The sequence below is a fragment of the Pleurodeles waltl genome, chromosome 3_2 (assembly GCF_031143425.1).
Source record: "Pleurodeles waltl isolate 20211129_DDA chromosome 3_2, aPleWal1.hap1.20221129, whole genome shotgun sequence".
In the NCBI taxonomy this organism is placed as follows: Eukaryota; Metazoa; Chordata; class Amphibia; order Caudata; family Salamandridae; genus Pleurodeles; species Pleurodeles waltl.
The window spans coordinates 13,061,199-13,089,048 of NC_090441.1; the positions used below are offsets into that span (position 1 = coordinate 13,061,199).

General features: G+C 43.9%; 1 protein-coding gene across 2 annotated transcripts in view; it reads left to right on the top strand.

Annotated features, from left to right (window-relative positions):
* The window catches only part of DUSP14 (dual specificity phosphatase 14), a 151,827-nt gene that overhangs the window by 86,012 nt on the left and 37,965 nt on the right, over nucleotides 1-27,850 (top strand). For both annotated transcript variants that reach the window (XM_069226577.1, XM_069226578.1), the window contains exon 2: nucleotides 1,704-1,798. The gene's annotated coding sequence lies outside the window, so the exon portion shown is untranslated. The remainder of the gene's footprint in view (nucleotides 1-1,703; nucleotides 1,799-27,850) is intronic.

Sequence of the window (27,850 nt, forward strand, 5' to 3'; positions counted from 1 at the left end):
AGCTGTGGGGTGGCTTGATGGCAGGTGGATGAGTGGCCGGTGTTGAGCGTGTGGAGGGTGGTGGCGTCGTAGCAGAGTCGAGTGTGGCGGCTGTGTGGGGGGGGGGGGGGCGCGAGAACCAGGGGTTCCGGTACTGGGCGCGGTCCAGGCGCAGACAGGTGCAGATCGGCTTGTCTTTGGTGCGCCAGCAGTACAGCCACCACTAAATAGAGGGAGGGGAGGAAGGAGACGACAGCTGGGAGGTGGGAGCGGGGGTGAGAATGCAGGGCAAGAGAGGATGGGGGCGGGGCAGCAGCGGCGGGAGAGAGAGAGAGTGGAGTGAGGGGAGAGAAATGCAAGAAAAGAGTGTAACACAGAAGTGATGCAAAAGGAGCACTGTGAAAGGCACAAGGGGCACAAAAGGGACAGACACGGAAGAGAAAGCAGACAGAGAGCAAAGCAGAAAAAAAGAGGAGCGAGGCAGAGGGCAGCCTAGTAGGAAAGCAGAGCTCCCCACTAGACACCAAGGATGAGGCGCAGGCAGAAGCCTGTGGGTGGAGGAGGGCTTTGAACTCCTGACAGAAGTCAGGAGTTCAGAGGAACGAGGGCTCTACTTACAGGTGGAGCTACGGGAGGCAGAGCAGTTCACTGACCAGGTCATACACTTTTAATATCCAGTATCTAAAGTAGACAGGCAGTTGGGTAATATTAGACTTACAGCATCTTGTCTGAATGCCATCAAGGTTTTGTAAAAAACAGTTTTCTTAGGTGGTAATTTCAGGACATTTTAATATTGTATTAGAATTTCTAGTATGTGCTTTTGCATGGACATAGCTCTAGCTCATTCCAGAGAGCATTTTTATGGTAGCAGGAGCAGCTCAAACACCTAAGCGACGCAGAAGAGTAAAGTTTGTTTGGTCTAGTTGAGACTACATTGAAGAAACCAGTATGTATTGTGGAAGGGGTTGGGAACCTGTATAGGGGTAGTAATAGGCAGCATACTGTGCCACTGGAGTTTTACATTGCAAATAGACGCAGGAGAAATCGGGTATATTTCATAATATACTTGGGGCTGTGTCTTGTTCTACTTTTTGTTATCCTGTCCCTAGAAGAGAATGTGTGTATATATACAAGTTGAGCTAAGCTTTAACTGTTCTGAATTGTAGGTATAATTTCACATTTTGATATGTCAACTTGACCCTCCTCACAGGTAATTTGTCAATGTTTGGAACTTCATGTCTGTTTTTATTGAATCGAATGGTTATGCATTATCTGTGTTTAGTTTTCTAATGTCCTAAATGATTTTGAGGCGGAGAGGCGTTTGTATTAAATGAATGGCTAGCATGAGGCATTTGACCAATAATTGCAGCCTTATATCTTAACCTTATACCAACACCAAGCACATGACTTTCTGCACCCCCAAGGGGGGAGGGGGTTCTATAGACCCTGGAGGTGGTCTACGCATTCTCCAAGACTTCAGATGGTACAGGGCCTCCCATTACTCAGTCCTTTTCCAAAACCTGCTTTCTCTGTATGGCTGTACCTCTGCAATGTTTTTTTTGCTGGAATTTCGTTTGTATTTCCATGATGAAATGTATTTTTTAGTGGTGCTCCCTTTTGGTTTGTTTTTGCCAAGAATAACAGATGATGTTAAAGATTTCCGAATATTCTGAATGTGATACAGACCTGTATGTTAACATTTCTATGTCCAAAACTCTCCACAGCGCTGATTGTGTCCTCAACAAGCTCCTCTAATATCCATATCCAGTTTGAACGCTCAAGTTTGAACACCTGAAAGTGGGAAGACACGTAACCCAAGGTTGGTATTTGAAACAATCTTATCTAGAGATGTCCACATTGGTGATGCTTAGGATCGGATAAATGTGAAACTGCCAGCAGCTTTCTTTCCAATAAAAAATACCTTAATGTATTCCCCAATGTATTTAAAATCAATTTTTATTATAAATAAATGCACAGAGGCAGTGTGTGGATGGTTAGAATACAGTACCAAAAAATGAATTATTACAAAATTATGACTATGTATTATATTATTCTGGTAATAAAGTACTGAACTCTCAAAAGGCAAACAATCATATTGTTCTAATAGAAAGTTACCAGTGACGGCCGGAAATTTGAGTAGGTGGGGAAGGGAGAGACGGACGGGTGGGCCCCACAAACATACATACCCACACTCATCTATCTACATGCACACTCACTCACACCCATACATTCACAATCATGCACATATATGCCCACCGTTCACAAGCACATACACTTGCACACACTAATACACATACATTCACACACTAACCATAAAAGAAAAAAAAAATACCAGACTGCAGTGGTGATCCTCTGAGATTCCTGGAACGTTGGGAAGAGTTGAGAAGAGGCGGCAGTCCCTTACTTGCCACTGAGGGGGATGGGTCAGTGAGAGTTACTGATCCCACCCTACTCTGTGACGAGGTGTCACTGATTTATTCTCGGCCCTTGGCACTTTAGGGCTTAAAACTGAAGTGCCCAGGACTGACGCTATCAGTGAAGCACCGACTTGTCATGAGGGGGAGGACCTCTAGGCGGTTTGCAGGGATGAGGAGATCACGCCCACAGGACTGTGAAATCCTCAGCCTATTTAAGGCATGATAGCACCTGGCTGCCTGACCGGAACATAAAGCCTGACATTCACTTTTGATGTCTACAAAAAGGTGAGGGGGTTGCGGTGCCTCTGCCCTCAAGCACAGGCTAAACCCGACCATTTCCTTCTGGTATTGAAACTTTGCAGTCATTTGCACATACTAATCGCTGGATCACTTTTCAGTTTCCTTGGAATACATTTATTCACCGCACCATCTTGAGTGCAATGCTCCCTCATAACTTCTACGGTTCCTACATCTTGGGCGTGGGTTTTTATTTTGGAGAAGGCTGGTGTGTTGCTCGGTTTGTAGCTCAGAGCGCAGTTAGTGATTAGGTGTGTAGGTTGTTGCTAGTGGATCGCCCTCTGAGTTTTTTTCTGTATAATTATTGGTATACAACATCATATGGACCCACTGTGAGATTGGTCGAAAGTGGTTGTTGGCGTGACACCTTTGTAACAGTGATAGCCAGAAATGTATGTTAGACTAATATACGCCATTTCAATGTAAATTACTGCCCCTTCAAAAAGTTAGGTGAGTCGTAAAGGTAGATTGTATCCAAAGGCTACTCTGAAGCCCTAGAAAATAAATGTGGGTTGAGGGGAATGTAACAAAAGCTCACCTTTTCAACCTGGTACCTTGTTACACATGCCTCTGCATTTAATATATCTAAATCTAGGTGATGGCTTAGGAGTGATTGGGTCTGATGGTTCTGGCTACCATGCTTGTAAGGCAGATCCTTAATGAAGAAAATCTTGTGTGCAGCACACAGCTGGAGGAGCAGTCTTTCCACACAAAGCATGCACAGCTATAGGTAACAAACAGCAATATAAGGTTCCATAACCTGACACAACAGGCAACTGTAATAAAATGTTTCTTCAGACAGGACAGGAGTGGTTGCATTGAAGGTACTCTTTGCAAAAAATGGTATAGCTTGAGCAGAAAGCTTCGCTCACACACAAAACAATCACAGCCTGCAAAGCAGCAGTGCAAGCTTCCTTTACACAAATGATAGACAGAGCCTAATCAACAGCACTGCAAGCGTTACACAAATAAAATAGTCAAATCATGTGATGGAGGAGACCTGAAGCAATGTGTGAGAGGAACATCTTCATCTAATGCTGCAAGAAACAACAGTCACTTTGTTCCAGCCTAGCTAGCAAATGATTTGATACAAAACAGGCCAATCTCCCAGGTTACACCAGTGGGCACTTTGCAGGCTGGCACTGTAGTGCAATTGTTGCACTTTTGTGAAAAGGGTATGAAGTGTTGATGGAAGATAGCAATGGGGTGTACGACCTCTATTCATCCTGCTCCTAATTCTTAAAACATCACTGCAACACATTCCACCCCATTTAACAAGAGGTTCTTAATCAATTCTAGATACCAAAAGATACTTGAGAAAAGGGACAAGAGGAGGGGGTGTTCTCCTTAACCTTGTAGACTTCAAATAGGCACATCACACAACAGACACTGAATCTGAAACATGGTGCTACTTGGAAACATTTCACAATAAGCACTGGCAGCGCCAATAGGATTCGCCTATGCTAGATCTATTGGCTTTGTCATTGTTTTTTAGTCATGTTGTCCAGCTGCTGTGCAACATGGGATAAGGTGCCCGGGGGAAAAAAACAATATGACGTACCCAGTGTTGACCGCATCATATTGCTTTTTTTCTTTACTTTATACTTTAAGCCTTGTTGCACAGCAGCCCTCCCTGCTGTGCAATGTGTCTAAATAACATTAATGAAGCAAAATTGCTCTCACATTTGTGAGTGCTGTTTGGCTTTGTTATTTTTTGTGGCAGACAGTAGGTTTGAAGTGGGTAGGGGGAACCAGGGTAGAGGGGGACACGTGAGGAGAACAGCAGAGCAAAATAACGGACAGTGGGTAGAGGGCAAGCAACACAAGAGAGGAGCAGAGGAGGGAAGTTGGGCCAATTGCATAAATGGTAGGAGAAGGGAGGGAGCAACAGCAGTGGGAGTAGGGCGGGGGGCAAGCAACATGAGGTAGGGGTGTGAAGGAAGTTTGGGGCAAAGGTGGTGGCAGGGGAATGGGAGATGGGAGTGAGTAAGCAAAATCACAGACAGCATGGGGAAAGGAGATGGACTGCAGATATGTGCACTCAGTGCATGGAGAAAAGTTTATATATATATATATATATATATATATATATATATATATATATATATATATATATACACAAACACACATACATATATACATGCATGAGTGTGCTGGCAGTGGAAGGACACAGGCCACACACAGGAAGCTTTAGTTGATCAGTGTTCCACGGTAGTGACAAACACTCAGTCCCAGGTGATGCTGACCTATAAAAAGCAAGGGAATGAGAGAGAGAGACGTCAGAGCCAATCAATGGTTAGTATTGAGTGTGCTGTAAGCCCCTTTTATGCTTTTAGTCTACAAGAGATTTCACAAGCAACAGCTCAAAGGCTGGCTGGAGGCGAAAACTGAAAAAAAAGGAAATCTTTTGGAGTACAAATGTGATGGCAACCTGTTTACCTGGGTTCCAAAATCCTGCTTAGAAACTTGGTTAACTCCACCGAAATAGCTTTCCAACTGGACCTAGCTTAGTTCAGCTCTGTGCAAGCCTGCTGGCAGGTGAAGCCTCTCACATGGAGAAACAACAAGAGCATTATCACAGGTCTGGCTGCAACTGCAGGACCTGAATACTCATGCCATTGTCTGCACTAACATTGTGTGACAGGGCAGTCTTTGTCTGGCAGCAGAAAATGAAGAAAAAAAATCCGAAATTAGTCATGTTCTTTATGCAACAGAAAGCCATTGAAGTCTAGAATACAGCAGAAGCTTGAATCTGATTACATCAGATGTCTGCCTGAAATTCTTTTTTAGGGTTCAGAGCTTTAGAAGAAAGAGCTGCCCTTTCTAAGCCCAGAAAGTTGGCAGTTGCCTACAAATCTAGGTTTTGCGTGTTCAAAACCAGAATCACACATTGCCAACATACGGTAAGTCTATTATTGTGACTTGTCAACTCCAATTGAGAGGGAAAACAGTACACATTAGTGGGCCTTTTTTTTAAACTCGATGCAAAACAGTAGCAAGAGGGGAAACACAGATAAGACTCTCTTTTGGTTTTTATGGCCCTACCAGGCACACAGTCTTGTAAATTCTACGCTGTTTGGGGCATGTGCCTAGAGCAAGCAGAGCTGCGGGCATACTGTGAACGTAGCCCTGTCTTAGGCCTGTTAGCCAAGACTTTTTAATTTTACTCAAATTATGTTTAAAATAATATTACCATTCGGAGCATTCAACAAGCTGTCCTCTTCATTCTTTGGCCTGTTATTGTGTCTTTCTCAATTTTCATCTGCCCACTACAGCACGGGCACTCCTTGAGCCCACTTCAGCCAAGGGCTAATTTCACTCTGTGTAAATGTATTTTGTATCATGGATCTCATCCACACAAAGTAATTCTTGTCAGCGCTAGGGACTACTGTAGCAATGTGTGCTTTTTGAGACCAATAATATATTTTTGCTCTTAGCCTACGTTTGGAGTTGTTTTCTAGAGTACCGAGTATTCAGCAGCTTCCGCAACAACATCTTCCAACATGCATTGGCAGTGCCAATAGGTATGACTTTAAAGGAATGCTGTATGGTAATGTGAAGGATTGCAAGTAGATAGCATGGATATGTATTTGTGTGGAAGCAAAGAACTGTAGAATAATATTGGTGTAGGTTAAAGGTCAGATGACCGTTGCACTGTCAAGCCAGACCTAAAAATCCACATAAGCTACTGACTGCCATTTTTGTCGTTTGTGCTGCTGCCACAGAAAAAGGCCATACATTATCTAGTTATCAAAGACACTTTAATAGCATTACAGTGACATGTGTGTGCCCCTGAGAGTTCAAGCTCAGGCAGCTGGATAAATAAAGAAACCGACCACAGCTGAGTGGAAAGATAGCACTTTTTTGTGGAAGCACACAACTTCTGCCCAATCAAAACATGTACTATTTGCTCACAACATGTGTTTGGAGCCACAGTCTCTCTCTTTGTGATTCTTACATAATTGTCTGCTGACAGCTGCACTGTTGAGTTAGATCATAAAAACATGATAAAACTAAGGAAGCATTGACAAAGCCAAAAGACTGACAGACAAAGCTTGAATTACTGACTTTGCCAATGCTTGTTGTATTATGTGCATAGTACAGGCAAACAGATTGAAAACAGAGCACTATTTTGTTAACACCTTGGGTGCTGAGGACAGCTTGGAGCCGTCCTCAGCCACGGTAGTCGTGTGCTGAGGACGGCTCCAAGCTGTCCTGCTACCCACCCATGTTGGGAGAGCTGCCCCTTCGGCAATCTGATGACGGCAGCACATGTACGTTTCACAGACGTTATCAGATGGAACGATGATGTGCTGGTTCAGTCGTTTGGTTCCAGCGCGTCCAGTAGAAAGGATGCTTTTCCTGGAAAGGGGGGGGGTGAGGGTGTTTTAGGGGCTGTACAGACAAAGGGTGAAAGGAAAGAATTTTCCTTTCCCCTTGTGTCAACAGTGGAATCCTGCTTCACGATCCCACCTGGCTTTTTTCTGTATTTCAGGGAGTGACCCCTTAGGCAAGCGTCCCTCCCCCAAGGGTGCACGGATTATCTGTGTTTCAGCTCCCATGGGGGACTAGTACAGCCTTTTTTGGCTAATATGCCTCCTGGGGGACGGGCGGGGGCGGTGGGGGTGTTGAAACACACTAAATGCCAAGAATTTTAAGTTATGAAATTGCAGGGAGGAAACCCTTGGGCAATGGTTGCTCCCCTTGGGGGATGAGTTTTTTTTTTTTAGCCCCTGTTTAAATTTTTTTTTAATGTAGAGACAGTCATTGCCTTTGTCTTGTTGGTAACTGCTGTTTGTGGGTGCAGCTTTGGCAGATCTGTAGTTTGTGGAGTTGTGGTTGGTTAGCAACTCATTTTGTTATCTTTTCATCTAACGTGTATCCTTGCCTTGTTTGTATAATTTATTTGACTGCTGTACTAATGTTTGAAGCTTTTGCTTTTTGTGTGATTGTCTTTCAAAGTAGCATATTGATTTGTGCACGTTTTTAATGCCTTTTGGTATGTGTAATGTGTTTTTCCCTTTCTTGTGGGACTTCTTTGATACTTGCTGTGTCTATGCAGAGTAGGTGCAGTCTCAGTCTTGCTGTCTCTGGCAAGTGAGTGGTATTGTTTTTGAGTATCTAAGTCTTTGTGTGCTTTGTATTGATTGATTTTTCTTTTCAGATTACTATATGCCAGTAGATTTACTGTCTGTTTGATAAAGCCACGGTTTGTTTGTTACCTATTGTACACAGTGTTGGTTGTTGTTGGCCTATTTGTTTTGTACTTTTATTAGTAAGGTTTATGGCTAACCACACGATTATTGTTCAGCAGGTTATTGGTTTGCTTTTCGATTCTTCCTCCTCAATCAAATCCTGGCTGGTGAACCAATCCCAGAATCCTGGAGGGGATTCATAATCTCTCCAATATACAAAGACGGCGACAAATCAGATCCTAGAAATTACTAATTGCGCTTATCGACAATGAAGCAAAATACTTTGCTGGCACTCTCCTCAATCATCTGGTTGACTGGGCTGATCAAGAATCAATAATTCCCACAAACCAAACAGGGTTCACCAGCAATTCAGACACAGATACCAATATTATCTCTCATTCTTGATTTCCTCAAGGGCTGCAAAACTCCCCCTCTATCTCTGCATTCTTGACTTCAAAGCGCCTTCAACAGCATCAATCGGAGCAGGCTCTGGGGGAAACTTAACAATGGCAAATCCCACCGCAAATTCTAAAAGCCATTGAAACTCTTTATACCAACACGTGGGTTAGAATCAAACTGAACAACGGATCAAACCTATCTAGGAGGATCTCAACTACAAGAGATCTAAAGCAGGGCTGTCTCTTGGCCCCCACTTTATTCAATCTTTTCATGGCAGATTTTTCAACAGCTCTCTCTTCAATCAACTCCCACACACCACGACTACGGATAAAGCAACTGTCGAACCTTCTATATGCAGATAAGGTCGTGCTACTCAGTAGAACAAGAGTTGGTATGCAACGCCTCTTGAAAGCCACTGAAGATTACTCCGTTGAGAATGGGCTACAAATCAAACACAAAAACCTAAAATCATGATTCTAGGCAGGGGATCTCTGAGGGGGGTCGCAACCTGGGGTCTAAGTGGGAGCACGCTTGAAGAAACAGCACCATATAAATATCTGTGTCTCCTGTTTGCCTGTCATGGATCCTTTCTTAAACACAAAGAAGAAATAAGAAAGGGGCTGCTCTCTCCATGGGGGTTCGGACATTGTCAACCAAACTGAAGCAGTACACGCTCAGCCCACTGCTAAAAGTAGCCAGAGCTAAGGTGGTCCCTTCATTGGCTTACGGAAGTATTGCACTTCATGGCAGAGACTCAGAGGTCTTGGATGACACCGTAGCGACCATATGCAGGCAAATGTTTAGGCTTCCAAGTTACACATCACCGGCACAGATAAGGCTGGAGTTCAGTTTACCCAAACAGTCTCTAGCAAAGCACGCAGCTTATATAAACTTTTTTCATGAAACAAGGAGTTCAGCCAGGATCACTATAAGCTACAACATATGGGAGGAAATAACAATGAAGCCCTGCTCGCCAGCACAAAAATATCTTGATGCCTCAATAATGCAGTTCGACATCGAGATCTTATGGTCATCGGAGCTTAACCACAAACTTAAAAAAAAAAAAAAAAGTAACAAAGCTTCTGTTCCTAACAGAAGACAAGATATCGCTTGAGAAAAGGCATCATGCCTGGCTAGTCCTAAATAGCTATAAGACTCTAGCCCCCCCCAGCCATACCTGGGAGAACTCTTAACCTACAGCATCAAGAGGAAGTACCTGCTTTATCACTTGGGGGTCCTCCCAGCAGGCAGACCACGAGAGCCCATGGCGATGACCTGCAAAAGATGAATCCTGCTGGCTCTACGGATCAGCAGCCGAAACCGTGCCCTACATGTTCTGCCTATGCTCCAGGACCGATCTGATCGCAGTTTCTTCTGCACCCGCTGTGGGTACATCTGGGGGTCCGTACATGCAGACATGCTACCCTAAGCTGCCTCAGTTCTGCCAACCAAAAACTGATTGCCCATACGGTGAGATATCTGGAGGGTGTAGTGTGTGCCCTGGCTGATGCAACCACTGTAGATTATAAGACATGGGCACATGCCCTCTGTCAGGGTGCAATAACAATAACGCCTCAATATCAAATGATACTCGCTGTCAGAACATTATATAAGTTAATGGTTTTATTTTATGTGTTTCATTCTGCACAAGTGCCACAGTTTTATTTTATGTGTTTTATTGTGTACAAGTGCAATGTTTTTTATTAACTAGGTGCACTGATAATAAATGTGATTTGATTCTTCTTCTGACCATGGTTCTGAGACTGATTCTGCATCTAAGGCAGAGGAGGAAGTCCAAGATTCTAGCAGAGAAAGCCACTCTCAGTGTGGAGAAAATGCCTCTTTTAGAGAAGGAAATGGGCAGGCTGACAGTGCAGCAAGAGGAATCTGGACTGCAGCCTGGGGCAGTAAGGCTTCCCATTGGAAGCACTGAACTCTGGGTTGCCCCAAACATGGTGCAGCCTGGGTTGCTTACCTTGAGTGGTGTTGCAGGGTATAGAGTCAATACTAAAAACGCTTTGCCTATAAATTGTTTTCAATTGTTTATGGACAATGTATTTTTGCATGGGATTGTTGACCAGACTTAATTGTATGCTGAATAGTATTTGAGGGAGAACAGTGCCCGACTTAAGCCCCACTTTAGAGCTAACCAGTGGACCCCCACATATCTGTATGAGTTGAAGAAGTACTTGAGTTTCACTTTTTTGATAGGCTTGATAAGGAAGCTGTTGCTGTCTTCATATTGGTCTACTAGTCCTTTAATGGCAACTGCTAGATTTCCTGCAACCATGAGTTGTGGTTGGTATTTGCTTCTGCTTTGGATGCTGCATATTTTTGATGATGCTTCAGCATTGCCATGAGATCACCCTGATAGTGACCCTCTCATCAAGATTCGGTCTGTCCTTGATCATTTTGTAGATCGCTTTTCAGAGATCTATGTTCTTTGGAAAGAAATAACTGACAATTAATTTTTGGTCCTGATCAAGGTTCGTTTAGTTCTTTGGCAGTGCATTCCTAGCAAGAGGGCATGTAATGGAATTAAGATATGTATGCTGTCTGAGAGTAGTACTAGATATGTCTGTAATTTCAGGGTGTACACTGGTAGAGATTGTTCTATTCCCCCCCCCCCCCTTCCAGGTTGTCCTTCCACTTTTGGAGTCGGTGAGAAAATTGTGAGGACTATTTAACAAAGGTCACCATTTATACATAAATAACTTATACACTAGTGTGCAATTGTTCAAAGTGGACACTGTTGCTTGTTGCACAATCCCCCCTAGCTGTAAAGGTTACCCTTGTAAAAAAAAAAAAATAATCTTCAGAGAAGACAGTGTAGTACCTTGCGTAGATGAACTTCTAGCTTTGAAATTTTGAGACCGAAGAGATGTCCACATGCTGACAACCATTCATAATAAAAGTACTTCAGTTGTGAATGTTTTGGGTCACGTTGCTGAAGTGCACAAACCTGTGTGCATTATAGACTACAATAAGCACAGGGGTCATGTAGATTAGAGGTTGGAATCTTACACTGCTGTTCATAAGTAAAATATTTGGTATAAGAGGTTGACTGTCTATTTGTTTCATTTAGCAACCTTCAATGCTTTTGTTGTATTCAAAGATTGTTTTCCACTTTCAATGATAACTTTTGTTCAGTTTCAGCAGTGTGTATTAGGCAGCCTTGTTGTAGTGGAGCAGGCAAGTGTTTCTAGAGAGGACATGGCTAGATTGAAAGATCTCCACTTTCCTAATTACATTACTTTCACACTCAAAAAGCGATTTTCCCAGTAGGAGGTGTAGAGCCTGTGTCCGAAGAGACCTGCAGAAGGAGATTTGTATGTACTGCCCTGTGTGTCCCTCTAATCCTGGGTTTTATATGCCAGCATGTTTTAAATTGTATAACACGAAGATGAAGTATTAAACGCAACCGTGAGCGTAAAAGTGAAGTGTCTGGTCTGTATTGTGTTATATTTTTTGTTCAGTTTCATGCTTGACAGTAGTTTGATGTATTTAATTAGACCTGATGTGTTTGTAGTCATAGCTGGTTTTTCATCTACTTCAACTTAGTTTGTTTTCATTTTTGTTGGAAAAAAAAAAAAAATTGATGGTGTGTATGGGCTGGCGTGTGGCTTGCAGTGGGTGGACTGGATTTTGGCTGGCAGTGTGTGTGGATTGGCGCCTGGCTGGAGGTGTATGTGTGTAGTGACTAGCTGCTGGTTGCTACACACACATTGCCAGCCAAATGCCAGTCCACACACTGTCACCTGCCAGGCGCTGTAATTTATGTGTCAGTCCTGTGGGCATATGAAAGTTATGGGCCCTTGAATGATGCTGTTTGTTGATGTGAATGTTGTAATGTGCTGGGCCCACGGCTGACAGTGTGAATGGTTTTGTATGTGCCAAGCATGAAAGTCTGTGAATGACCTGTAAAGCGGTTGGTGCCTTTGTGTGACTTTACAGCATCCAAACTGTGAGTCACTGGTTCAGTTTTTTTAACTTGCAGTTATTAACAATGTATTTAATTTTGTGAAATTTCTTGTTAACAAAATTTACATTTTGAACCTTTCACTCACCCTTGTGCCAAATGCAACCAGCATCTGTGTGTACTTGAGGAGTAGATGGTTGTGCAGTAATATTTGTCTTTTCTGTCTTTCTCTCTTAGGTGATCTCCACTGATAGTAATAATCACTGACTAGCCCGCCCATGAGCAGAGATCCCAGAGCACTTTTTCACAATATATTCTTCTTAAGTGTAGATGAACATCTTTCTTCAGGAAGATTGGTAGAAACACTTAAGACAAGAAAATTGTGCAGCCTATAAGGAAGGCTATAATGGGCAATTTATTCAGATTGCATTTAAAAAAGGGGTAACAAATATCAAAGTATATACATGTATATAAGGCCAAATACTTTGGTAGACTACTTAAATCTCTTTCACAAACGCTTTTTTTAAAAGGAGACGGATTAATGAAAAAAGGACAGCATAGCCATACAGGCTGCCATTATGTGAATGCAAAATCAGCATCTGCACCTTTAAGGGCCCAGAGACCAATGGTATCCCATCATGTCCAGCAGGTGGCAGTTGCTTATGTTTTTTCTGGCACCTGGTGACAGGATCTTGAAGCACTGAGGTTGGCCCTTTTTGGCTTTTTTTCATTATAATTGTCACTAGGAAACTTCTGACAACTAATTCACTCAATGTATTTCATCTCTCCCTGTATTTTTTAATGCCTTTTTCCGACAGGAAGTTTTTGATATTAGTCAATTAAAATGCCACTTTTACTTGACATGTGGTCCTCCCTGTGGAAGGAAGAAGGCCAAGTCAGACCCTTGTGATGTCTGCATCATCTGCCTTCCTGAAAACCATGTTCCTGACAGATGTCCACACTGCAGGAAGTTTTCCAGACGTACCCTGAGGGAAAGGGAGAAGATTTCCTCCATGGTAGAGCGGAGCGAGGCAAGAAACAGGTGCAGTCAGAAGGTGGGACATCCAGAGAGCGAGTGTTAGACCTAACAACCTTAGGGTGGTCATCCCCCAACTTTTTGCCTGCCTCCCTCCACTTTTCTGACACTATTTTTTTGCTGGTTTTAGGACTAACCAGTGCTAAAGTGCATATGCTCTCTCCCTTAAACATGGTAACATTGGTTCGTTCCCAATTGGCATATTTGATTTACTTTAAAGTCCCTAGTAAAGTGCACTACATGTGCCCAGGGCCTGTAAATTGAATGCTACTAGTGGGCCTGCAGCACTGGTTGTGGCACCCACATAAGTAGCCCTTTAACCATATCACAGGTCTGTCATTGAAAGGCCTGTGTGTGCAGTTTCACTGCCACTTCTACTTGGCATTTAAAAGTACTTGCCAAGCCTTAAAATGCCCCTTTTGTTTACATATAAGTCACCCCTAAGGTAGGCCATAGGTATCCCATTTGGCAGGGTGCTGTGTAGGTAAAAGGCAGTATATGTACATGTGTGTTTTATGTGTCTTGGTAGTGGAAAACTCCTAAATTCATTTTCCACTACTGTGAGGCCTGCTCGTTTCATAGGATAGCATTAGGGATACTCTCACATAATGTCTGAGTAGTAGATTATGATCAGAAAGGGGTAACCAGGTCATATTTAGTATGGCCAGAATGGTGATAGAAAATCCTGCTTATTGGTGAGGTTGGATTTTATATTACTAATTTAGAAATGCCACTTTTAGAAAGTGAGCAGTTCTCTGCACATAAACTCCATCTGTGTCTTATAGCCTGTCTCCAGTCAATGTCTGGGCTGGGCTTGTGCATTTCCCCCAGACAACCACAAGCACAGGATACTCAGTCACACCTGCACTCATCTGCATACTGAATGGGTTTTCCTGGGCTGGAAGGATGGAGGGCGTGACACATTTTTAAGGCTAGTGGCCTTCCCTCACACAATGGACTGCCAAACCCCGACTGGGACCCTGGCGAACAGACCTGTACTGAAAGGGGTCCTTGTGCACTTCAAAACCACTCTTTGAATTCTTCCCCACTTCAAAGGCATTTTTTGGTATATAAACTGGGTCCCTGACCCCACCAAATCAGACACTTCTGGACCTGAACCTGCAGCCCATCAAGAGGAATTGCCTGACTGCCCAAAGGACTCATCTAGACTGCTTTGCTGAGAAGGACTGCTGCCCTGCTGTTGCCCTGCTGCCTTGCTGCCCTTTGACTTGACTGAGAAGTGCTCTCTAAGGGCTTGGACTGAGCTTGCCTCCTGTTTTTTTTTTGTCTCTAGGCCCAAAAGACTTCATCTCTTCAGGAAACTCCTTGTGTTCCGAAAATCAACGCACAGCCTGCAGGAAATGACGCACAGCCGTTTTGCGACCGAGAAATCGCCACACAGCCGAGCCAGAAAGACGCAGCCTGTTTTCCCAAGTGAAGAATTGATGCAGCACCTGCTTTGCGGGTAGAAATTTGGCGCACAGCCTACCAGATTGACGCACAGCTGAACCGTAACGACGCAGCCCGACTTCCCGAGTGAAGAATCGACGCAGCACCTGCAGTGCAACAGAAAATTCAACGCATCGCCTGCTGGATCGACGCAACGCCCGTGACTTCTTCCCGCACGCCCAGGATTTTCCCTGCATCGTCCATGGGTGTCAAAAAGCTCCCTCCATCGCAATGAGGAACCAAGACTGCGCACCGGAAATCGACGCAAAGCCCCTTGCAGTGTGAAAAGAAACAACGCGCGCCAGAAATTCCAATGCATACCCTAATTTTTCCACACATCTCCTCCTCTGCAGCCTCCGTGCGGGTTATTTTTGACACAAACCAGGCACTTTGTGCAAACAAGAGACAACTGTTGATTTTCTAAGACTTAAGACTCTTTTTAATCTTGCAAAAGTGATATCTCAACTTGTGCTTATTGAATCTTTATCGTTTTGACCTTAATTTAACCAGATAAATATCTTATATTTGTGTAAACCTGTGTGGTGTATATCTGTGGCGTTTGCACTGTTACTGTATGATGTATTGCACAAATACTTTACACATTGCCTTCTAAGTTAAGCCTGACTGCTCAGTACCAAGCTACCAGAGGGTGGGCACAGGATAATTTGGATTGTGTGGGACCTACTCTGACTAGGATTGTGGTCCCTGCTTGAACAAGGGTGTATACCTCTGCCAACTAGAGAACCCATTTCTAACAGCGAGGATGGGGTGAGTCCTCTAACAGGGTTTTTCCACCGTCCTCTGAGGACTCCAGGCCTGGGAGATCCAAAAAGAGAAGCACAGCCCAAAAACAACGTCATTCAAGGTTGACGTTGAGAGCTTCGACCTTGAGACAAGGTAATATACCTACATGTCCCCTGTTGACGGCTGGTTGGCGTCAAAGAGGAGTCGAGGGTCCCCGTCAAGACATAGAAGGTTGATGTTGAAGGATACTACGACGTCGAGGCACAGAACAAGTTTCACTTCGAAGAGTGTGTCGACATAGAGAATTAGGAGAAGGTCGACTTCGAGAACAATGTTGACGTCAAGACGTAGGAGAAAGTAGGCATTGAGGAGTCTGTCAACATCAAGACCATCCATATCTACGGAAAAGGCCATCATCCCCATTGTCGCCTGTAGCACTGCCAGACTCTCCTCCACCACCACCTATGCCAGCGTGTCTTCCACCAGCGCCAACACTTCTTCCACAACCTGTGAAAGCTTCTCCACTGAGACCTTTGCCTTCTCTGTGATGATCGGGTTGTAGATCTCACAATAGTTTTCACCATTACAGGCATCGCCACAGGTCCTAGGGTTCCTCATCTCAGCCATCCTCCAGGTGCTCTCATTGTCACCATGCGTCCAGCTCAAGAACAAGGTCAAGACATTGTTTGCTCTATTATTCTTCCACTTCTTCTTCCAGCACAGGCAGATACTCACCAATGCTGTCTGATTCTCTTCAGCCATTGGTCTCCCCTTGGATGATATCACCACCGTCCAGGAGGTCCTGATGAGAGGAGCTTCAAAATTAAACATGGTTATGTCGACTCCTGCGCCATCCATATCGGTCATTTTAGAGACTCTTCATCATAGATCAGGGTCTAGGTGTTGCCTAACATTGGTTCCAGGCCTATTGGAGCAACCAAACCAGTGGACCTATTCCTCACATCGGCTTCATCAAATCTGCTCTGTTGAGGCTGCAAAAGATGTACATATCTCCAGAGCAGGACCCCCTGTTTCTCCAAACAGACCGTCCCCCAGACTCTGTGATCATCCTTGCGGCAAGGGAACAACTTTTCACCACTCTTTTGTCCACAGTGCCACCAGGAGAGGAAAAAGTTGAATTCAGTGAGGCACAAGGCTTGCGGTGCAGCTGACACCACCATGAAGGCAGCAAGTGCATCGGGTCTCCGGGGCAGATGCAACAGAGCCTTGTGGGAGTCTTTAAAAAAAATTGCAGATTACTTCCCTAGAGAGAAGAGAGAGGGCTTCCTTGAAGTGGTCAGTGAGGGTATGATGGTCTCCAACCAAATCATCAGCACTGCTGCTTGACTCATCATTAGAAGCAGCCCACAATTACTGCCATGGATGCTCTTGCGAAGGCATACATGGCTCTGCCTTGCGGCCCTTAAAAGTGAATGTCAGCAACAGATTCTTAACTTTCCATTCTCAGGATCCACACTATTTGGCAGTTAATACAGGTGATGAAATGACCCGCATGAAGTTCTAACTTGACACCTTAAAAGCAGTAGGTCTCGAAAAGCAGAAAGAGCAGTGAAAGCACACCTACAAATCTTACCAACAACGCTTTTACCCACAGAGGGTTCAAACTCCTCACTGGTACCAAGGTCACCAGCAACACCAACCAGAGACCTTATCAACAGCAGCACTATTGTCCGTTCACAGGAAGAGCAACTCAACAGCCTGTCTGGGGGGGAAACTCCACAGCAGGCTCTAATCAATGAATCTCTACTTCCACCTCTTCCATTATCCACTCTGGTAGGGGGAAGTATATCTAATTTAATAACAAGGTGACAAGCAATTGCAAAAGATGCTTGGGTATTATATATTGTCGAAATGGGTACTGTCTCAGGTTCACCACTCCTTCACCAAATATTCCAGCAAAACCATCCAATTACCAGCTACAGATGTTGCTGTCTGAAGTAAACATCCTTATGCAGAAGCATGCATTGGAAACTGTTCCTCACAAACAATAGGGAATGAGAATTTATTCCTGTTATTTTCTGGTGAAAAAAGAAAGGTCCCAAAAACAAGTTCAGACCCATTCTCGAATTGAAAATTGCGAACAAGTGGATTAGAAGAGAAAACGTTTGAATGCTGTCACTGCATCAGATCTATCCCGATACACCAGGGGAGAGGCTCAAATACATTATCAGTTGACCAGCAATCTTCATCAATTAGCTCTGTATATTAATCACCCAAGTCAAACTCTACTCCAGTCCAAAGGCTGCATTACTTTGGGCCTTCATCGACACCATTCAAGCAGGTGTGTGTCCTTCAGAGGAGAGACTCCTTTCAATCCGTCTGATGTGTCATTCTCTCATGAAAATTTCCCACTCCACATCGAGAACAGTGTTATTTCTTCTCGGCTCAATGGTTTAATGTAGCTTTCTAACTTCAAACGCCCATCTCTGCAGGCTACCTCTCCAGGAATGTCTTGAGGATGAATCGGATTAGCTTACAGGCAATTGGGAGGACAAGATCACACTCTACCCCAGTGCAAAACAGTCTCTGATATTGTGGTGCTCTCCGACAAATATGCTTCAAGGGAGGTCATTTCATTAGGATTTTCCTTCCTAGACCATGGTAACAGATGTCTTGTTGTTAGGTTGGGGAGCGCACATGCATCACTTACAAATCCAGAGAACATGGTCTCCGAGAGACATGACCTATCACATCAATCTCCTTGAGCTGTGAACAGTTCAGCTAGTGTTGAAGGTTTTTTTCCTGTCCTTCAAGACGCAGTCCCTGCTTGTTCAGACAGACAACTCAACTATGTAATACCTCAACAAGCGGACTGGAACGAGGTCCAGACCTTTATCTCATGAGGCCCAGCAATTTGGAAGTGGCTGATAGCCAGAGACCTGCGGTCCACTGCGACTCATCTCCCAGGTGTTCAAAATGTGCAAGCAGACTCCCTAAGTCCTTCAAGAAAACCACAAATGGGTTCTTCACAACAACGCTGTGCAAAAACTTTTCAGAATGTGGGGTGCTCCGCACATCGACTTGTTCGCCACTGCAGAAAACAAAAAATGCCCAGGCTTAGCCTCAAGATTCTTCTAACCAGGGACACTGGGGAATGCCCTATGGATCGACTGGTCTGGCAAATTTCTCTACACCTTTTCTCCGATTCCCAGTTCCCATCAGTTCTCATCCAACTGTCTTACTCAAGGGCCAGAATTATCCTGATTGCTTTGGAGTGGCCATGTCAGTGGTGTAAACGGACCTTCTCCACAGGTTGGACTGTCCATATCTCAAGCTGCCACGCAGACCGGATCATCTCACGAAATTTAGAGGCCAGATGGTTCACCCTAACATCTCCTCCTTGAGTTTGGCAGCATGGTTCCTGAGCTAGTGGAGTATGGCCATGTGAACCTTCCACAAGAATGCATGAACATTCTCAAAGAGGCTAAACGACTGTCAACATGTTCAGCCTATTCATTCATTCAAATGGGAGAGATTGTGCATTTGGTGTTCTAACAAGGATGTGAATCCAACAATCTGCCAAGAAGATGTGATTCTTCCATACTTACTTCATTTGTCCAATTCTGGCTTACAATTCTCTTTCATAAAAGTTAACTTGGAGGCAGTTATTGCCTACAGAAAATGTCCTACACAAACCCCTTTTTTCAAAGTTTCTGCTTTCAAAGATTTTTTGTAAGGGTTGAAAAAGGTTTTCCCTCCACAAGGCGACCATCTCCTCCCTGGGAGCTTAATGTAGTCCTCTCATGCCTCATGCAGTCCCATTTTGAGCCCATTCACAGATCGTCCTTGCAGCATCTCTCTTGGAAAGCTTCCTTCCTTGTAGGGATGAAATCAACAGATAGGGTTAGCGAAATCCAGGCGTTGTGTTCTCATGACCCACACACCACTTTTCATTCCAATAAAGTAGTTATGAGGAATCATCCAAAATTCCTCCCTAAAGTCATTTGGGACTTTTATATTATTCAGACCATTCCCTTGCCTACTTTCTTTCAGCACCCTTCCACACCTGTTGAAAGGACTCTGTTCGCTAGGTGTTAAGCGGGTTTTAAAGTTTTATCTGGACAGGACAAAAGATATATGAAAGTTGGACCAATTGTTTGTGAACTATGGGCCAGTCTGTGAAGGTCTAGCCATGTCCAAGCAGTCCATATCCTGATGGATAGTATCTTCCATTCAATTATGCTACCAAATAAGGTTTTGTCCGGTAGACCTAAAGCATGCTCCACAAGAGGTAAAGGTGCCACTGCTGCTTTAATGAGAAATGTCCTGATAGCTGAAATCTGTAAAACAGCTATGCAGAGATTGGTTTACACATTTACCAAACATTATTTGAACAGATGCTGAAGTAGGACAGGCTTCCCTGAGAAATGTATTTGCTTGATTTGTTCAATTGATCATTCCTCTGTCTTTGCCACCACTCTTGGTGGGGAGGGGCTTGCTGTTCTATTCAGTGGTTATGACTATCTGTGAAGATCCCCTGAGAGAGAAGGAATGCTCTCTTAACCTATAATCCCAATTCTCTTTAGGTGGAATATCCGTTGAAGTCATAAGCAAACCTCCGCCTCCCCCGTAGAGATGACAAAGGCGATTATTGGACCTGTCTGATACTGTCACATCTTGTCAAAAAGAACTGAAGCAACTGCCACCTGCTGAGCATGATGGGATACTGGTGGTCTCTGGGCCCTTAAGAGCGCCAACATTGCTTTTGCTTTCACATAATGGCAGTCTATAGGGCTTTTTTTCCTTCATCTTTCTCCTTTTAAAAAAGGGTTTGTGAAAGAGATTTAAGTAATCTACCAAAGTATTTGGCCTTATATACATGTATATACTTTGGTGTTTGTTACCCCTTTTATAAATGAAATCTGAAAAAATTGGCAATTATAGCCTTCCTTATAGGCTGTACAATTTCCTTATCTTAAGAATTCCTACAGGCCTTCCTGGAGAAAACCAAACATCTACACCTAAGAATACATATTGTGAAAAAGTGGTCCGGATCGCATTTGGGCGGGACTATTCAGTACTTATGATTTCAGTGGAGGTTCCCCTGAGAGAGAACTGAGATTACAGGTAAGAAACCATTCCTTCTCCGCCAGGGTGTACATTGTTTCTATGGAAAATCTACCATCTCTAGATATTTTCATAACCTAGACACGAGGGGGACTCCGAAATGTGAGGAAAATTTGACTTTTTAGCCTAAGTTTGAGGTTTGCAAGGGATTCTGGGTCATACAACCTGGTGAGAGCCACACAAGTCACCCTATCCTGGATTCCCCGAGATGTCTAGGTTTGAAAAATATACAGGTTTGCTAGGTTTCACTGGGTGCTGGCTGAGGTAGGGCCCAAAATCCACAGCTAGGCACACTGCAAAACAAGCCTTTGCAATGCAATGGGTCTCGTGTTTGCTCAAGTTAGAGCCATTGGTGTTGTAAATTCCTAACTGGACTTTCCTTGGCAAATTGAAAATTAAAAGTAAAACAGTCGACATAAGCAAGCCGATTCAAAGCTCCACGACCGCTATGAGCATGAGGGCGAAGGAGAGACATAAAAGGAAAAAGACGTTTACTCGCAGTCGGACGTATTGGCAAACGTGCAATTATCCGTGTAACAGGGTCGGTGTCCAAGGCGGTAACAAAACCACCCCAAGGAGGGACAAACGTAAAGCATTTACCAACGATAACAAAGAAGTCTTGAAAAGCAAGACCATGAATGTGTGAAAAGGATAGGTGTGCGGTGGGCGTGGTTAAAAGCCCACAAGATGTGCAACAGGTCAAAGCGCTTGCATGCTCAACCAAAAATAGGGCTTCCATGCCCACTCTTCAGTTTACTACTGGACCTGTGGAAAGACTCAGAGGACTGTCTGCTACAGTGACCTGCTGTGCACACTACCAGACTGCTGCTGTACCTATAAGGACTACTGTGGAGCCTGCCTTAAACCTTCAGTGTATTATCAAAAACAATTGTTCCTATTGGAGATACTTGTATACAAATTAAAACATAATGCAAACATATCAATGAAACTGTGGTAGGATGAAAGTAGAGTAAGTCAACACCAAGTTTCACTACAATTGGTAAATACCAAAATAGAATATTCATTAATGTACAGTGAACATTACGATCTTGCAAAAAAACACTTTTCCAAATAAAATGGAACATACAACAACCAAAGTGATAAACAATAATGTACACAAAGGAACAAAACAAAATAGATTTCCAAAAATACAGCAGGTAACCTCAATGAGTATACATATGTCTCAGACCCTTTTAAAATTTCAAAGGATCAAACTACAAGGTTTGTTCAGCTCAGTCAACGACGTTTCAACCCTCTCATCAGACCAAACACTAAAAGGGACACCTGGAGTCAATGAAACATAAATAATAAAAAAGTGAAAAGCCCTGTAGTGCAAAAGGAAAAATTAGGCCTACAAAACGAATGGTGTCATACATACCTGACATAGACGAGAGGAACAAAAAAAAAGCCTGCATCCCACCACATGTGTGCAGTGAATTAAAATTGCTTGTGTAGGGAGCCCTGCTGGGGTACTGTATAAAAGAACAACAAGAAAACTAAATGAGAAAAAAAATTGGAGCAAGCTCAATATATATATATATACAAAGGTTGTAATATACTAGGTTAATTCAGGCACCTATAGAAGGGAAACAGACTTACCCCTCTGCAAGTAAGGTAAATCCTATGCACATTCAGGTGCAGTGTGTTCCACAATCGGAATGTTCAGCGTGTAGTAATACTAATGTTGACTCTCTTAATGAACAGCTCCTGTATCTTTACAATAAGCCATGATCTGCAAAATCAAGAGTGTATTGACAATGAACCACAAGGGACGCAACATCTTCTATTTCAAGTATAGGGACTGTTTCTGACAAAGAGGCTTGAAGTGCAAGGCAGCAGAGTAAGGAAGCATAGAGGGAGTGTGGTCAGCCCATAACTTTCACATTGAAAAGATGATCATGCCACAATCAGTGTGAACAGGCAAAAGGAGAGAGAGGCACTGGGTTCCAAATTGTAAAATGGTTAGCGTGACCTGCATGCAAGATATTCACAAACCAAAATAGCTACTAATGTAGAGAAAAGGAGACCAGTCTTCAGGGGGCATGCAAGACGCTAGGATAGTTTTGACAACAAAAACGAGTCGGTCTACAATGTTGGCAAAGCAAACAAAGTGAAAAATATAGTGAATCTGGACAGAAAGGGAATTTCACCCTTCAGGCCAAGGACAGTGTTTGTATGTTAACAGAATGAAAAGTCTTGCAAGCATTTTTGCCTCGCATTTCAACAAAGCACTAAAGAAGTTAGCAGAGCATCCTGAGAAGATTTATGGCCCCAATAAAGGAGCTAAGCAATGCCCTGTGTGCGATGTCGTTAGTGCTGGCAGGGAGGCACCGTGGAGAGAGGCTCTCTGCAATGCAATACGATGTAAGGCTAAGCAAGTTTCACTTTCTTTGCTTCTAGGTTTAGATACATTCTACGAGGGCATATTGTAGCTCTTGTGAGCAGTGAGGTAAATGACCGGATGTTTGTTAAGTAAAATAAGCTTATTTTAGGAGCTGCAATAAAACGCAGGCAGCTACCAGCCTTAAACTCCCACAGTGAAAGGGGAGCACCAAATAAAAGTAAAAAATAGTCTGTCACAGCAACAGATAAATAAACCAAAGTGGAACAATACAGTAGTTGGTCACTGCTCTGAAACAGAAAAAGGAGGGAGAAAAAGGCAGAACTGACTACTAGCGAGCAAGAATTTTAAAAGAACACTGCAACCAACAAATGAAATTGCTTTAAGCCCACAGTATAAGTATACTTAAGTATGCACCAGGTCGAACGCTTACGCTCGACCTAAAAAAGGGTCAGTTTTCAGTGGAAAGATGTGATTTGTCCATGTTGTGTTTTGGGCTGTTTCCTGTCTGGGGCACTAGGCCTACCCACACAAATGTGATACAGTTTTTATCTGGAAACTTAGGGGAACACAGAATAGTAGAACAAGTGTCATTGCCAATTGTATTTCTCTGCATTTGTGCCTTCTAAAGGTAAGCCAGTGTGTGAAAAAGAAGACATTTTGAGAAATGCCCTTTAATTCACATGCTAGTATGGGTATCCACAAACTCGGAGATGTGCAAATAACCACTGCTTCTAAACTTCGACTATCTTGTGTCCATTTCGTCAATACATACGTTTTCTTGATACCTATTTTTCAGTGTTTATATTTTACCATATTAAATGCTGTATATCTGGTACACAGTAAAAAAATTGCAAGTTGCAGTTCAGTAATTGATGGTTCTGAATCCTTCAAGTTCTTTGAAAATACACAAGCCATGGATATCCCCGCAACCAAAAGGGTCTAGCAGGTGTAATGGTATATTGATTTTATAAAGCGACCATCGTGACAAGAAGTTCCAAATTAAAATGTTGTTACAAATGGCTGTTTTTTTCCTTTTTATTTCAACACTAAGTTGCTTTGGGAAAACCTTGAAGGACCTACTCAATTGACCCCTTGCTGAATTCACAATTGTGTCTAGTTTTCAGAAATGTATAGCTGTCCGGTATCCACCATGGGTTTCGCACCCAATTTCACCACAAACTGGAAGGAGGTTGAAAGCACAAAAAAATAGGAAAAATGGGCTATCTCCCAGTAAAATGCCAAAACTGTGGTTTAAAAAAAATAGAGTTTTCTGAATCAAGTCTGGCTGTGCCTGACAGCAGGGAGGATGCTGATTTTACCACTGCACACCTTTTGTTGATGCCATTTGCAGGAAAAAAAGAATTTTGTTTGCTGCATGTTAGTCCTGGCAGCTTTTTAGCTTGTCTGCCCTGTCTTTTTGCCTTCTGACCTCCTGGTTTTGGACTGTTTTTGCTGGTTTATTTTCTCTGCACACTTTACCACTGCTAATCAGTGCTAAAGTGCAAGTGCTCCCCATATAAATTGTACTGTGGATTGGTTTATTCATAATTGGTGTAGTTGATTTACTAATAAGTCCCTAGTAACGTGCCCTAGAGGTGCCCAGGGCCTGTAAATCAAATGCTACTAGTGGGCTTGCAGCACTGGCTGTGCCACCTACATTAGTAGCCCTGTAAACATGACTCAGACCTGTCATTGCAGTGTCTGTGAATGCAGTTTTAAACTGCCAATTCGACTTGGCAAGTGTACCCACTTGCCAGGCCTTAACCTTCTCTTTTACTACATGTGAGGCATGTGAGTTAGGCCCTAGGTAGCCTCATGGGCAGGGTGCAGTGTATGTTTAAGGTAGGACATATACTAGTTTGTTTTATATGTCCTAACAGTGAAATACTGCCAAATTTGGTTTTCACTATGCAAGGCCTATCTCTCTCATGAGGACTGCCTTTAAATATCCTTAAAGCACAGATTCCCTTTGAGAGCAGATAAAAGTGTGGAGTTTAGGGTCTCTGAACTCACAATTTAAAAATGCATCTTTTAGTGAAGTTGGTTTTTAAATTGTCTGTTGCTGAAAATTCCACTTTTAGAAAGTAGGCATTTTCTTGCTTATACCATTCTGTGACTCTGCCTGTTTGTGGATTGTCTGTCTGGGTCAGTTTGACAGTTGGGCTGTTTTGCACCTCTCTAGACAGTGACACAAAAGGGGGTGGGGTGTAGCCTGCATATCCTGACGAGCCATCTGAGCTAGAGAGGAGGGAGGAGTGGCCGTTCACACCTAAAAGGACTCACACAATGCAGTCTCTGACCCCATGGTGTGCATCTGGGTCCTGGCCTGGACAAGGAAGGATCTTGCAAACACTGGAGACTTTGCTTTGAAGTTTGCCAACTTCAAAGGCAGAACTGGGTATAAGAAGAAGATCCAAAACCCCAGACTTTTAGAATCTCTCTGGAACCAAGAGGAACCTCTGCCCAGGAGAAGAGCTGAAGAACTGAAGGAGGAGTACTGTCCCTTTGCTGTGTTGCTTTGCTGGACTGGCCTGCAGTTGCTGCTTCTGCCTGAAAAGAGTGCAAAGGGTGAACTTTGCTGTGTGTCCTGCTTGATAAAATTCTCCAAGGGCTTGGAGTAGAGCTTGCCTCCTGTTGGAAGTCTCAGGGACACCAAAGACTTCAGTTTCCCCGACGTGCAGCACTGGGAACTGTGTGTTTTGTGCTGTTCAAGAGGAGAAACCTCTGTGCCGCCGCCGTCGAAGACGCTGGCCTGCACCATGACCTGCCGACGCCACACGGAGTCGCATTGCCCCGCTTTGCACCGCGACCTTGGTCTTCCCAACGCCGTCATCGGACGACGTTACCGAGCTGCTGCTTGCACCGCAACCTGTGGGGCCCGCACTCCAGCATTGCCTGCTCACCCTGCAGCCTGGGCATCCCCGACGACGACGCTCCTGCTGACACCGGCACCAGCACCATCGACTCCTTTGTCGTCACCAGGTATTCTGCCTGCACCATGGCCAGTGGACACCACTCGTGAGGGTCACGAAGCACGTCCCGTCCTGCACTGCTGGCTTGGGCATACCGACGACAGCGCTTCAGCAGCGACGACGACGCTGCCTGCACCGTGACCTGTGGACACCACACGTTGCACCGCCTTGCTTCACACTGCAGCCCTGGTCTCAATGACGCCGCTGGACGCCGTCACCGAGCCGCTGCCTGCACTGTGACTTGAGGGCACTGCACCTCTCATCATCCCACTTCGCACCGCAGCCCCAACGCCATCCACGTCAGCGCACCTGACGTCATCAGCCTAGAGTTCGATCCGCAACACGTGTGACCTCAAGCGTCCGACGACTCCTGCACGAACTCCGGAACCGACACAGCGACGTGGCTCCACGGAGCTCACCGCGAGGATCACGATGCCCCTGCAAATCCGAGGTATTGTTTGTGGGTCTTCCTGGCACCGTAGCTGGCCCGCAACGCCGCGACCAGCCTGAACTGGTGTTTTTGTTGATCACAACGCGGTTATATCCCCAGGTAGAGCTATCGACTTCAAGGAACTGTATTTTTAAGGAAATCTTTCAGAATTCATATTTTTATTACCGTATGTTGGATTTTATCATATTTGGTCTTGTTTTATATAGATAAATATTGGCTATTTTTCTAAAACTGGTGTGGTGTCCGTTTGTAGTGTTTTCACTTATTAATGTGTTATGTGTAAATGCTTTACACATTGCTTCTGAGATAAGCCTGACCGCTCGTGCCAAACTACCAAGGGGGTGAGCAGGGGTTATCTGAGCAGGTATCTCCCTTATCCTGACTAGACTGCGGGTCCCTACTTGGACAGGGTGCAAACCAACTGCCAACTAGAGACCCCATTTCTAACACTGCACTTTTCCAATTCTTCCAAGAAAAAACACATGTAGCTCTATTTTTAGCTAATTTCTCTTTCCCCTCTAAGAGAATCCACAAACCCTGGGTACCTTTAGAATCCCCTGAATGTTGGAAGAAAAAAAAAGGACGCAGATTTGGCATGGATAGCTTATGTGAACAAAACGTTATGGTGGCCTACGCGCAAACTACCGCCAAATAGCCCAAAAAAGGCTTAGCGCTGGTGAGAAAAGGCCTAACCGCGAAAGAGTTCATGTGCTTTGTGCAGGCAGTTTGTAAACATACCATTATGTGTAGCATGTGTGTGGCCAGGCCCCAGACCAAACATAAACACTACACTACTTTCACCATGTGCTCAATGTAGGTCGACCCACAGTGGATCGTCTGTAACAGAATTCAGTTTGTTTAATGCTCTTTAAAGGGGGGTAGGTAGGCCTAAAACTGATTCCAAGTATGCTAAAACTCTTTGGTGTATGTTCACATTTGCAAAGTTCTAACAAGTCTTCACATTTTCTAGCTATGTGGAGCATCTTTTGTGGTGGAACTGGAAAGACCATAAACCAACTGTCTGATGTTTGCTGGTGTTCGATTGTTTGAGATTAGGAGACCACATGTTCAGTGTTTTGGTTTAGCAGTGTTTGTGTAGATTAATGTGAAGGTAAATCACATTAGGTCCTGCAAGCTTCCTGGAGAGTTTTATGGGTGGGTGTGCAGAAGGATTCATGTTTTTCCTGCATTCGTTGGGCGGTTGTCTGTTTCTCAGTCGGGATAGGGTGCAATCTAACTAAACATTGCAATTCCCATATTTGATTTTGGTGCAGTGTTATGCACATGAAGGGCGTTCTGTTTATACTAGATTTATCTGTGTTTCTACAGTATATGTCACTGTGGTGCATGACAGTGCTGTGTGTTGGTCAGTGTTTAAGTCAATTATATCACATTGATGCTGTGTTGCATGCATGAGGATGTTACGGTTCTCTAACGTGTTCTTGTGGGGATTGTGAGCATCTTGGGCTGTGATGTGTATATCTTAAAAGTGGCTGTGTTGTAAGCCAGACCTTTTGCATGTGTAACAATGATACGCAGCAGAGCTTCCTAGGTGTGGGG